The sequence below is a fragment of the Crassostrea angulata genome, chromosome 3 (assembly GCF_025612915.1).
Source record: "Crassostrea angulata isolate pt1a10 chromosome 3, ASM2561291v2, whole genome shotgun sequence".
Taxonomy (NCBI): domain Eukaryota; kingdom Metazoa; phylum Mollusca; class Bivalvia; order Ostreida; family Ostreidae; genus Magallana; species Magallana angulata.
Window position 1 is genome coordinate 24,597,726 of NC_069113.1, and position 11,439 is coordinate 24,609,164.

The 11,439-nt window shown below is 33.6% G+C and overlaps 1 pseudogene; it reads left to right on the forward strand.

The window, feature by feature from the left end:
• Positions 1-9,576: 9,576 nt before the first annotated feature.
• Positions 9,577-11,226, forward strand: LOC128178152 (uncharacterized; annotated as a pseudogene).
• The last annotated feature ends 213 nt before the right edge of the window (positions 11,227-11,439 follow it).

Here is an 11,439-nt window from a genome sequence, read left to right on the forward strand (position 1 = left end):
AAACGGCAACACAAAAACTGACTCTCTCTCTCTCTCTCTCTCTCTCTCTCTCTCTCTCTCTCTCTCTCTCTCTCTCTCTCTCTCTCTCTCTCTCTCTCTCTGACTTTATACATGTATAAAGCTTAAGAGTATCTCAGTCATCTTACGTTTTTAAAAAAAGTCATATGTTTGTAATTTGCGGGATTTAGTGATTGGACAAATAATTAATTCATTCAAGAAAGTGATTATAAACATTTCATTTTCAACTCATTGATACTAATAAAATATATATATATATATATATATATATATATATATATATATATATATATATATATATCTATGATAAATGAATTTAAACTCTCTCTCTCTCTCTCTCTCTCTCTCTCTCTCTCTCTCTCTGTGTAAATTAATACATGTCATACCATCATAATAGCTACTGCAATTCGCTTTACATATTAAGATCATCTAAGCGAACATTTCAACAAAGGCAATGTCTTTTTAATCTATTCCCTAGCACATAAAAGCGCAACGGCAACTAAAGAATTTATTTGTTTTACTCAAGTGAAAGGTGCATTGAACTTTAGTTTTCTGTGTCTTTTTGACCTAGATAAAAGCCAAGGACTTTCTTTTGTCACCTTCAAAAGACACGAACTGCAATGAAGTCAACGATAACTCGTAAAAATAATGAAAAATAATTTGCTTTTGAACATTTTGCAAATGTAGTTTTTAAAATAATTATTATAATTTATATTTAAGATAAAGTATAAAATTTTGATTGAACGGTTAAGATTTTTATTGCATTTAACAAAACAACTTAAAACGTGAGAGAATTTTTTTTTTTTTTATAATAAAAATGCCATCTTGAATGCATAAATTGGCGGCCGTTCTTTCAAATACATGTATAGAAAAAGCAGTTTTCTTTATTAATTGATATTTATCTATAGATCATTAGGACTGCAAATTAAACAGCATTCGTGCATTTTGCTTTGAATCTGAAAATTTGTCCTAAACTTTTTTATTGGCATATGGCGGACTGGTCACATGGGGTTCATATTAAAGGTGGGGCTGAGGGTGGCGTTTGAAGGGTGGGTGACGGAGGCTTATCCAACGACATGTATCTACTTAATTTTTCTATCCATATTCTTTTAAAAGGTTATAGATGAATTCAAAAATCTATTGTAAGCTAAGAATATCAGCAGCTGTTCGAAGACATTTGAAATACAGCATTTGCAAATAAGAAAGTTTCGGTTTCTACATTGATCTTTTTTTATAACCTCTGGAAAAATTATCAGAATCTCATTAAGGTGGAATAACACATCGTCACAAAATGACCTCTGATCGAAACGATATTTCGTTTCATTAAAAGAATTTTTTGATGGCAATATTTAACTTAATCTATAGCCGAGTGGAGAAGTTGTCAGTTTTGAGATCCGCACATCTCGAGTTCGAATCCTGCAGGGGCTTTTTGTTGTTACTTTCTGAATTAATTTTTTGAGGTAATCATTTTTTATGATCCCAAACTGCAAATTGTTCGCTTATTTGACATATGTATAGTTTATTTATCATTATATCTTTCATAATAAAAAAAATACTGCAAATATAAGTGATTTTTCTAGGTGTGTTATTCCACCCTAAGATACATTCACAAATTCAACTTTGTAAGTCAGTCGATTGTTTTCGCAATTAAAACAGAAAAAATACGGCATTGAAGTTAAGGTACGTGTAACAAATCATTTCGTATATTCAAACTATTTAATATTTATTCAGAAAATACAACTGGGCAATACAGTCCATCAGTTTACAATAACCCTCACATTATGATATAATGTTTAACATCAGAGTCTAAAAGGAGGTGGGGGCTGAAACCCCTTGAATGCATGTATTATGAATTGGAATTGTATAAGGTTGTTCACATCTTTTATCATTTATAAAAGTAGTTATACATGTAAGTAGTACTAACCGAATTATTGTTTCCGTCGGGTCCGTGTGTACGCTACATGTATGATAATGCCAGTTATTCAATAATTATAGAAGTTGCTACAAATTATTTGGAAATCTGATTCCGTACATGTACATTCCTTGTTTTTCCTCGTTATCAATGCAGCTCAATTTAATTAAAATTTTATCTTTGATCCGCTCCTAATAGATCGCTACACATTAGACTATTAAATTACATTTTAATTTTATTGTTTATCTCGATGTATAGTACGTCACAATATGGATGTGTCCCATAACACATTAATGATTTATCTTATCATATTTACATCCACCGAGTATGATTCCCTCTATTTCTTACGGAAACTTTGTCAATTCATAGCTCTATAGAAACAGCCAGACTGAAATCTACACGCCCCGTTTATCGATTGGTCGAAACCTACAGCGACCTTTGAAAAATCACGGACTGCACGAAATAATCATGATGATGTCAGACTCAAACCCATGGGAGACGATTTGGCTGTTTCTTTTATATAACGTGCAGTAGATAAGTTAATTCAACTTACTTTTTACAATCAAATTTTTAGTTTGTTAAAAGAAAGATGTAAATATAAACAATAAAATGCTTTCTTTGATGATTTATGTAGGTTATGATTTTTTTTTCTGTAATGTCACCACCTTCGTATTCCACATGAATCACCAAAAACAGGCATTTTATTGTTTAAATGACACCAGAATCATGAGCAAGTTGAGGGGTGTCCCTTCCTTTGGAAAATTCAAAGTTATTAAATTTACATAGTAAAATTAACAAGAATAATGTCCACACAAAATTTTAGATTCTTTGTAATTAAAAAATTTGTCATAGTTTTAAAGAACGTAATTTTTGGTATAAAATACAATGGGTAAAAAGACCCCCCCCCCCCCCCGGAAAAAAAAATCTGGATCAGCACATACAGAATATGTAAACACATATGAAACATGTGTTTATCCACTCCCCTGTCAAAAAAAGTGCCAAATGGGAAGACTTTACTCAACAAAATATCATCATTGTTATCATTAAATCCCCCCCCCCCTCCCTGTGCACCCAGATTCCTGATATTTGCAACGAACCAAATAACAGTTATCTCTCTTGTATTGACATTTACTTTGTGTAACATCGTATCTTAACTTTATAAAAATTAGTGAGCATGCTTTCGACAAAATTTTATTTTACTACAGATAATGGTTCCCATTCGTGATGGCCTTATGATCATACGAAGAAAGGAAGATGTTGACAGAGAAAAGTGAAGGAAAATACTACACAGACCAATTCAATTCTCATATTTTACAAACGACATATAGTAATTAATGAATTATTATTTGATTTCAATTAATATATTTCATGTAAAATATACCTACGTTCGAGTTATCATGTAACCTTTTAGCAAATGAATTGATTCATCGCTAATATGAAAATATTCTTGTTTCTTATAGTAAAGCAATATGAGCTGCAAATTCATGTTGAAATTTTTTATACGAAAATGTTGTTTTCTACTAATATGACAACAAATATCAAGGTTTATAAATTTCTGTTTGACATATTTTTGTGGGAAAAACCGTTGAGAAGCCTTAATTGGAGAAAAATTGAATTATTATCGTCCTGTACAAAAATTTATCAGCTATATATTCCCTAGAAAAGAAATCTTTCTTCTGACAAACATTTATGTTTTTTCAAGTCTTATTTATCATAAAAATTTAGGCTATATGCAAACTTATCATACTACATGTAGCAGGTTTTTGCAGCAAAAAAATATCTAAATAATACAGCTCATATTTCTTTTTATAAAATTGGTAGACAAAATGGTGTTTTTTTGTTCAAAAATTGATATACACATAAGTAATTATACAACTACATTGACTTAAGTTACTGGGTTAGAGTGAAAGATAATGATATTGTCATATAATAAGCAGTGTATTTCTTCTGCAATGGTCGCTAACTTCATAGCCCGCAAAAATCATCAAATAGATCGTTTTCTTGTTTATATCTTCACCCTTTCTTGCAATGAGTTACTAAATTAATCATAAAGAGTAGATAAAAGTAACTCAGTTGGAACTAAGTTAAAACTGGATCGTGTAGATTTCAGCCCTGTTAGTTTCCATAGAGCTGTGAATTACAATCGGTTTGCTATGGAGGTGGAAATACTCAGTGAATGTAAATATAACTGGATAAAGATTATTACACTTAATGTCTATGTTCAAACAATTTTATGGAACAATTACGGTTTTTTTTTTCAAGAAAACCCTTTTCACGTTTTAATTCAATTAACAGTGGCGGATCCAGAGGGGGGGGGGGGTTCCGGGGGTCGAAACCCCCCCCCCCTTTCTCTGGAACATATGATTTTTTTTTGAAAACGTTTAATGCGTATTTAAAGGCAATTTTTCCCATTTATAAAAGAAATACTATTATTATCTTAAATAAATGCTTTTAAAATTGCTTATTTAAAGCTATACACGCTATAATTTGCGTCAATTTTGAATAAAGGGGAAAATGTATGTGTTTGATTACTAATAAAAGTGACCTCTATTCTGTTAATTATAATGCTCAATTCGATCACGTAACAAATATATCAAATATCAAACAATAAAAAATATTTATTTTCCTGCCAGGAAAGTAATGCCTCCTCGTGAATATCAATCTATCACGTGATATCGACAGCTAAATTTAGCCTACCATACCAAAACTGGTGAAAGGTCAACATCTTCCTAATTGTGATAGTTTCACAAAGGAAAGGATATTTTTAGTAAAGCATAAATTTGTCCGATATACAAGTGCAAACAAAAGAAAAAAATACAAGCCTGTGAGTAGATATGAATACTTCCTTTAAAAAAATGACGTAGACCTGTGTTTTTCCCCAATGTGCTATTTATAGATCCTATAAGTGTTAATGCAGAAGTAAGGGTATCGTGAATGACAAACGTATTTTACTCATTATACATGTATGTATTTCAAATTAACAACTGTTAAGCATATTAAAAATCAAGTTGGATATTTAATTAGGCAAACAATAACGACCACCTAATTCTCCGCGGACATGCGCAATGAGGTCGGTTTGCTCTTTCTTCATCAATATTCATGAAAAGGTATATTTTCCTGGCAGGAAAATAAACAATTAAAAATCTATATCTTTGTAACGAGATGGAATTCACCATTGTAATTTACAGATTAAGGATAACTTTTATAAGTAGACAAACATATGCGTTTTCACTGTAATTCAAAATTGACGTAAATTATAGCGTGTATAGCTTTAAAGAATTTCGTACTACGTTCCATAATTTTGTTCTTATATGAAAAAACCCTATCGATTTTTATCGAAAGAAAGTACATTGTACCCCCCCCTTCAGCATCCGGTGTTTACTACTGTCCGTTCTGATATATTTCATTTTATCAAATAAAATATACAACATGACTATTTGATAAAATGAAATTTATCAGAAAGGACACTACACTGAGTAAACATGTGGAAAATTAAAGAAAAAATACATAAAATTAAGCAGTATCACAGATTTATAATAACATCTACAATGTATTTTCTACTCTATTTCTTTAAAAAAAATCGATTATAGTTCATATAGTTTTGAACTGACAAGCCATTGAGTAAAACGACGTTCAAGTACGAGTACAAGCATTCATTTTACTTTAAAAAGCCGCTTTCAAATGTATTATATAGTTAATTAACTTAAATTATGATAGATGAATTTTACTTCGTTTCATACTAAAAATACAAAGAAAACTACATGACCCGCTTACGCGGGTTATGCTATTTTTCTGGAATGCTAGCTACCTTCATACCCACATAAAACACAAAAGAAAGCCTTTTTTCTTTTGTTTCCAAGAATCGTAAATTATGTTACAAAAATACCGTGTAAACGGTTTATATGTAAACCATTATCAAAATGCATAACTTTTCAAAACTTTTTTAAATATGATCGCATCTGTACTAGGCCGGATGATGTAGCGCACCCATTACAGAGGTCACATCAAGTTCCCAGGGACGACAATTGCTTTTACCATTGTATTACACACGTACCATCTTTTCAGCAGATAAATTGTCCCTATTCTTTTGTCATATCCTATCATTAAGACCTTTATTTAAGAAGGCAATCGATATATAGAAATCAAAATCGATAAATAGTTTAGAATTTAAAAACATCAGACATAATTTTTTTTATAAAATATCCTTTTTTAATGGTTTGTCGTAATTAGTATGAGTTGTTTTTTGTTTCTTAGTGTTTCTTTTCTATCAAGCATAGACGCACTTTCTCCTTGCTGGAAACTTGGGTTTCTTAAAGCTAGATATTATGCAAATCTTCCTGAACTAAATCAAAACGGCAAAACGCTCAATAATGGAGTGCACTTTGATTTTGAAATAGATGTGAAATAGATAGTGATGAGATAAATGTTTATTAACTACAGTTGTATACGCACGGAAAACGTTGTTTATTGACAAATGATGAATTTTGCACATATTGATTATCATCGAATGGAACCCCCCCTTTTCCAAATTGCTGGATCCGCCTCTGATTAAAACGTGTTATCTATGATGAATGAATTTAAATTCCCTCCCTCCCTCAAAAAAAGACAACACCCTCATTTTTTAATTCATCTCTCTCTCTCTCTCTCTCTCTCTCTCTCTCTCTCTCTCTCTCTCTCTCTCTCTCTCTCTCTCTCTCTCACCCATCACGCATGACCCATTTCATAAAAACTATATGTGCCAAGTGATATATCAAAATAAAAATCTGAAAAAAGTTGCATAAGGTATTTAATCTCGCAATTCTCGGAAGTTTTTTTTATTGCTGTACAATGTACACTTTACAACGTTTTACAAACAAGTTCTACAACTTATATTGATATCTTTCGTTGGCACGAGGGGGCGTTATGTGGGAGGAAGCCGGAGTGCCAGGAATATGTACATGTACCAACACACGTATACAATCCCATATTTGGGGGTACGACTAGTGAACACCGGCGAGTTGGGATTTTAAAGCGACACTTAGGGGAAGTTTACAAAGGATGATAAATCAGTTATGATGAAACTAATACTGCTTTTGATTTTCTACCTCAGATCTAGACAACAATGTCTTACAACTGTACATGTATCTGGGAATGCAGATTTGATCGTTTCTAGGTAAAACTGATGGGCTAATTAAGTAGTAGAATTTGATCTATAAAATGATCAACTTAAAAGATATATATGGCGTATACATGTATTAGTGAATAACAAAAACAAGATCGGATTATTTGCTTCATTTCTTTACTAAAAGATATGACTTTCACACACATTACGCTTTAAAAGTCAATCGCATAACAAAGGTACAAGATATCAAAAAATATTTTTTAAATTTTTATCGGCACGGTAAAAAAATTAACCCCGCCTTAAATGGGTCACGTGACATCTATCTCGGTCTATCAACAACAATGGCAATGATGAGAAAGATGGGTATACGGTTGATCAGGTTCGTGCTCCATGTCTTTAATTTTTAAGCTTTAAACCACACGCTGATATTCGTTAAGAGGATTTTTTTCATAAAAAATAGATAAACATTGTCAGTACATGCATCCCTAAGGGAGAGGAGGTATTTACTCAGTATACCCTGTCGATGACCCTAAAATAGTGTTTCATCTTTATTACACATAATTAACAATTTATATCGTTCTACATTATTGAATATCTAAAAAATAATGCTTCGAGTACCATCTGATAAAAGAATTAAGTAATTCAAGACATGCAAAACGTTACTCTAATTTGTAAACAGTTCTTCAATCGTGTTTTCAATGCTAAGTATTCCCGCACTCATGCGCAGTGGCGTTTTACTTATAAATGGCGGATCACATTAATATCCATCAGATTTATGGGCGTAGAGTTTGTGAAATGTCTAATTATACGAAGCATGATGTATATTTTTACTCAAACTCATGTCAAAAATTTTACTCCAAATACGCCACATATACCTTTAAATGTTATCGTAATTTATTTTTTACACGTTTCCAACGCCAACAAATTGAGATGAAAGTTCGATAAAGTTTCCCTTTAGTTACCCCCCCCCCCCCCCCCCGCCCCGACCCGTTAATACCTTTAACCAATCGTAACTACTCAGCCATTTCCGTAACCGCAATTTTTTCATCGGTTACGGAACGGGCGGGCGTGATCAGAATAACCGAGGAAGATTGTCGGGATCATTGTCAAACCAAAAGTTGTTTTTGTTTGCGTCCATATTTCCTTCGAGAGGAGTCTTCTGATCTGCATTATATGAGGTAATTTTTTTTATCTAGACTGTCTGTGTTATATTGAACCTTAAATTAATTGTAATAAGAGAAAAATGCGTTAATGATCTGTACACTTGCAGGCATATTGCCAAGACTGGTATCTATAAAATTTAATAAATGTTCATCTATACGATTTGTCTGTTTTTATTTTCAATTATAAAAGTAATTTAATAAATTAAGAGCTTTTTGGAATTTCATTTCGTAACATGACATGACGTGTATACACCTTACGTTCTGATTGCGCACGTATAAGTTGTAGCTTTTGTCCCATTGACATGTTTATCTAGTCAAGAAAATATTTGGGGTATAGTTAAATTTAAATATCGTTTATTTATCTCTTTGATCTGATCGTGTAAATAGAATAAAGTTTATCTGTGAATCATGAATCCATGGAGGACCTAACAACAACAAAACAAGCATAATTTGTAAACGGTGACGTAAAGAAATTGGATTTATCTCTACGGAAGCGTATTAGGGCCGCAGCAGTATACAGTTGTTGACTGGGGTCGAGGGCAACAGTTGATCTGTCGGACCGGCTAACAAACTGTTGCCCAAGGCCGAACAGTTGATCTGTCGGACCGGCTCGCAAACTGTTGCCCAAGGCCATACAGTTGATCTGTCGGACCGCCTCTCAAACTGTTGCCCTCGGCCTTGGGCAAAGATTGCGAGCCGGTCCGACAGATCAACTGTTGCCCTCGACCCCAGTCAACAACTGTTTTGTTATACCCCTTCTAATCAATAACACATTTTCGCGGAATGTAACGTCACCGGTCAACATTCGTTTTTAACAGTTCCAATCTAACCGTTCCAGTCCAACAGTCAAAATGCTGGACTTTTTTTTGTATAGAGTTATACAGTTACTGTATTACAGTGTATAACAATATTTTTTTTTATTAAGTAATAACATATTATCAATTTGTTTTAATAATTTGTTATAACAAATTATCAATTTTTTATAATAAATTATCACTTTGTTAAAACAGATTAGTAATTTGTTATAACAAATAATTAATTTGTTATGATAAATTATCAATTTGTTATAACAAGTTACTAATCTGTTTTAACAAATTGATAATTTTTCAATAATAATTGATAAGGTATTGTAAAGTTTTTCATTTTTTAAAATATTAATATCTAAATAGGTTAAAGCATGCGTGTTACATAAAAAGAACTTATGAGAAGAAGATTTGTTAAAAATTAATATAACAGTTTTAGAATTCTAATGGATAGCTGATAATAGTGTTTCGTAGAAAATCTTTTCGGGCATGTATTTATTGACCATTTCAGGAAAGAATTTTTTGACCTAAAACCATGTATTGGATATTTAATAAAATATTTCTGATTACTATTTTCACAGTGTGCGCAGATGATGGAATCAAGAAATGAAGCCCAGCATTTCATGGGATGTGATCTGTGTCAGCAACCAGTCTCGTTTTTCTGCAGACGATGCGGGGTCAATCTCTGTGACCCCTGTGTCACAATACATCTACGCGTGAAATCTAAGAACGGCCATGACATTGTAGATTACATAAGCAAGGATGATGACGACACATGTCACTGTGATTCCCATCCCCAAAACGATTGTTCCGCATACTGTAAAACTTGTGATTCTCCGATTTGCATCCTCTGTGTATCTATGAAACACAAGTCGCACGAAATGTCTGAGCTGTCCGATAAAATCAAAGAACTTTTAAAAGTTATCGCGAAGGAAAATGATCGACTTCAGTCATCCAAACATGAATTAGAAAGAATTATGGATCACACGACGAAGCTGCTGTCCTCGATATCCTCATATTACAAACAGAGGAAAGATGAAGTTACAGTACGGGGTGAAGAGTGGCACAAACGGATCGAGGAGACCGTGAAGAAACTTCACCAGGAACTGGATGACATGCAAAAGGAACACGAGGCTGTACTTCAGAAACAAAAGAAAGAGTTTGAGGAAATGATTGGAACAGTGGATGAAATGAATGGAAAAACAATAAGATTGCAGAAATCAAAGAACGTCACAGAAATGCAGACTTTTGTACCAATGATTCAGGAACAGGAGAGTTTAAATGAAGTCTCACAGTATTCGTTTCCGACATTTTATGAATGCAAAATAGATCCAAATTATTTGGAAACTTATTTTGGATACGTTGAAAAAATGCAAGAGAAAAAAACTTAACTCTTGGAAAATGAATTCAAAGAAAAGGAGTTACCGGGTAGAAGAATATTAGAGGTAGCAACAGTTACTTCTGTTATAGACACTGGGTTCCCTGCTAGTGAAAAAAATAAAAACCGTCTGTATGACATGGCCGTTACTGACGATAACAAGGTGTGGATGGGAGGAGCGAGCACAGAACTGAAGTTGTTTGATCTCCAGGGACACCTCCACCACACCGTCAGCCTCACTACCGAGGGCATGTACGTATGTATGTACAACAAACAAGTAGTGTACACTGGAATAAATGACGTGAGAATGATATCTGACACCGACACTGAAGTGACGATGTTCACTACCGGGGACTGGCAGTCACGTGGCGTCACAAACGCGGCTTCTGGTGGTCTACTGGTCTGTCTCCGTAAAGACGATCAGTCCAAAGTCGTCCGATACAGCAGTACCGGCTCCGTGCTCCAGGAAATCCAGTACGACTCGCAGTGTCTACCTCTGTACAAAGACGCGACTTATATCTCTGAGAATGTCAACGGGGACAACTGACTGGGAGAAAAAAGCAGTTATTGCTGTCGATAGATTAGGCATATTCCGGTTTTCTTACTCAGAGAAGGACAACATATTTAAAGCTTTGTCAGTCGCCACTGATTGTGTTGGTCATGTCATCATAACAGATCGTCCTGGAAACAAGATTCACATCCTGGACAGAGACGGGCGATTCCTGAGGTACATCATTCCTGAAGGAGGAATAAAAGATCCACGCTGCGTGTGTATCCTTGGTGACGGTGAGATGATGGTGGGAGAGACTCTGACCGGAATCGCCAAAATAATCAAATACCTAGAAGAATGAAGGCACGCCTGTGTAATTTATCATAGTAGAAATGGGTATTTGACATTTATGACTTTGAGTTTTATTGTTTGTACAATTATACTGCAAAGGTCTAGTATCCATATACGATTGAGTATAAAACTCGACTCATACTATATATAGCTGTATAGCGAAAAACAGGGGGAAGAAGGCTAATACCACAACACCTCTTAATAAATGATAGAATTTATGTAC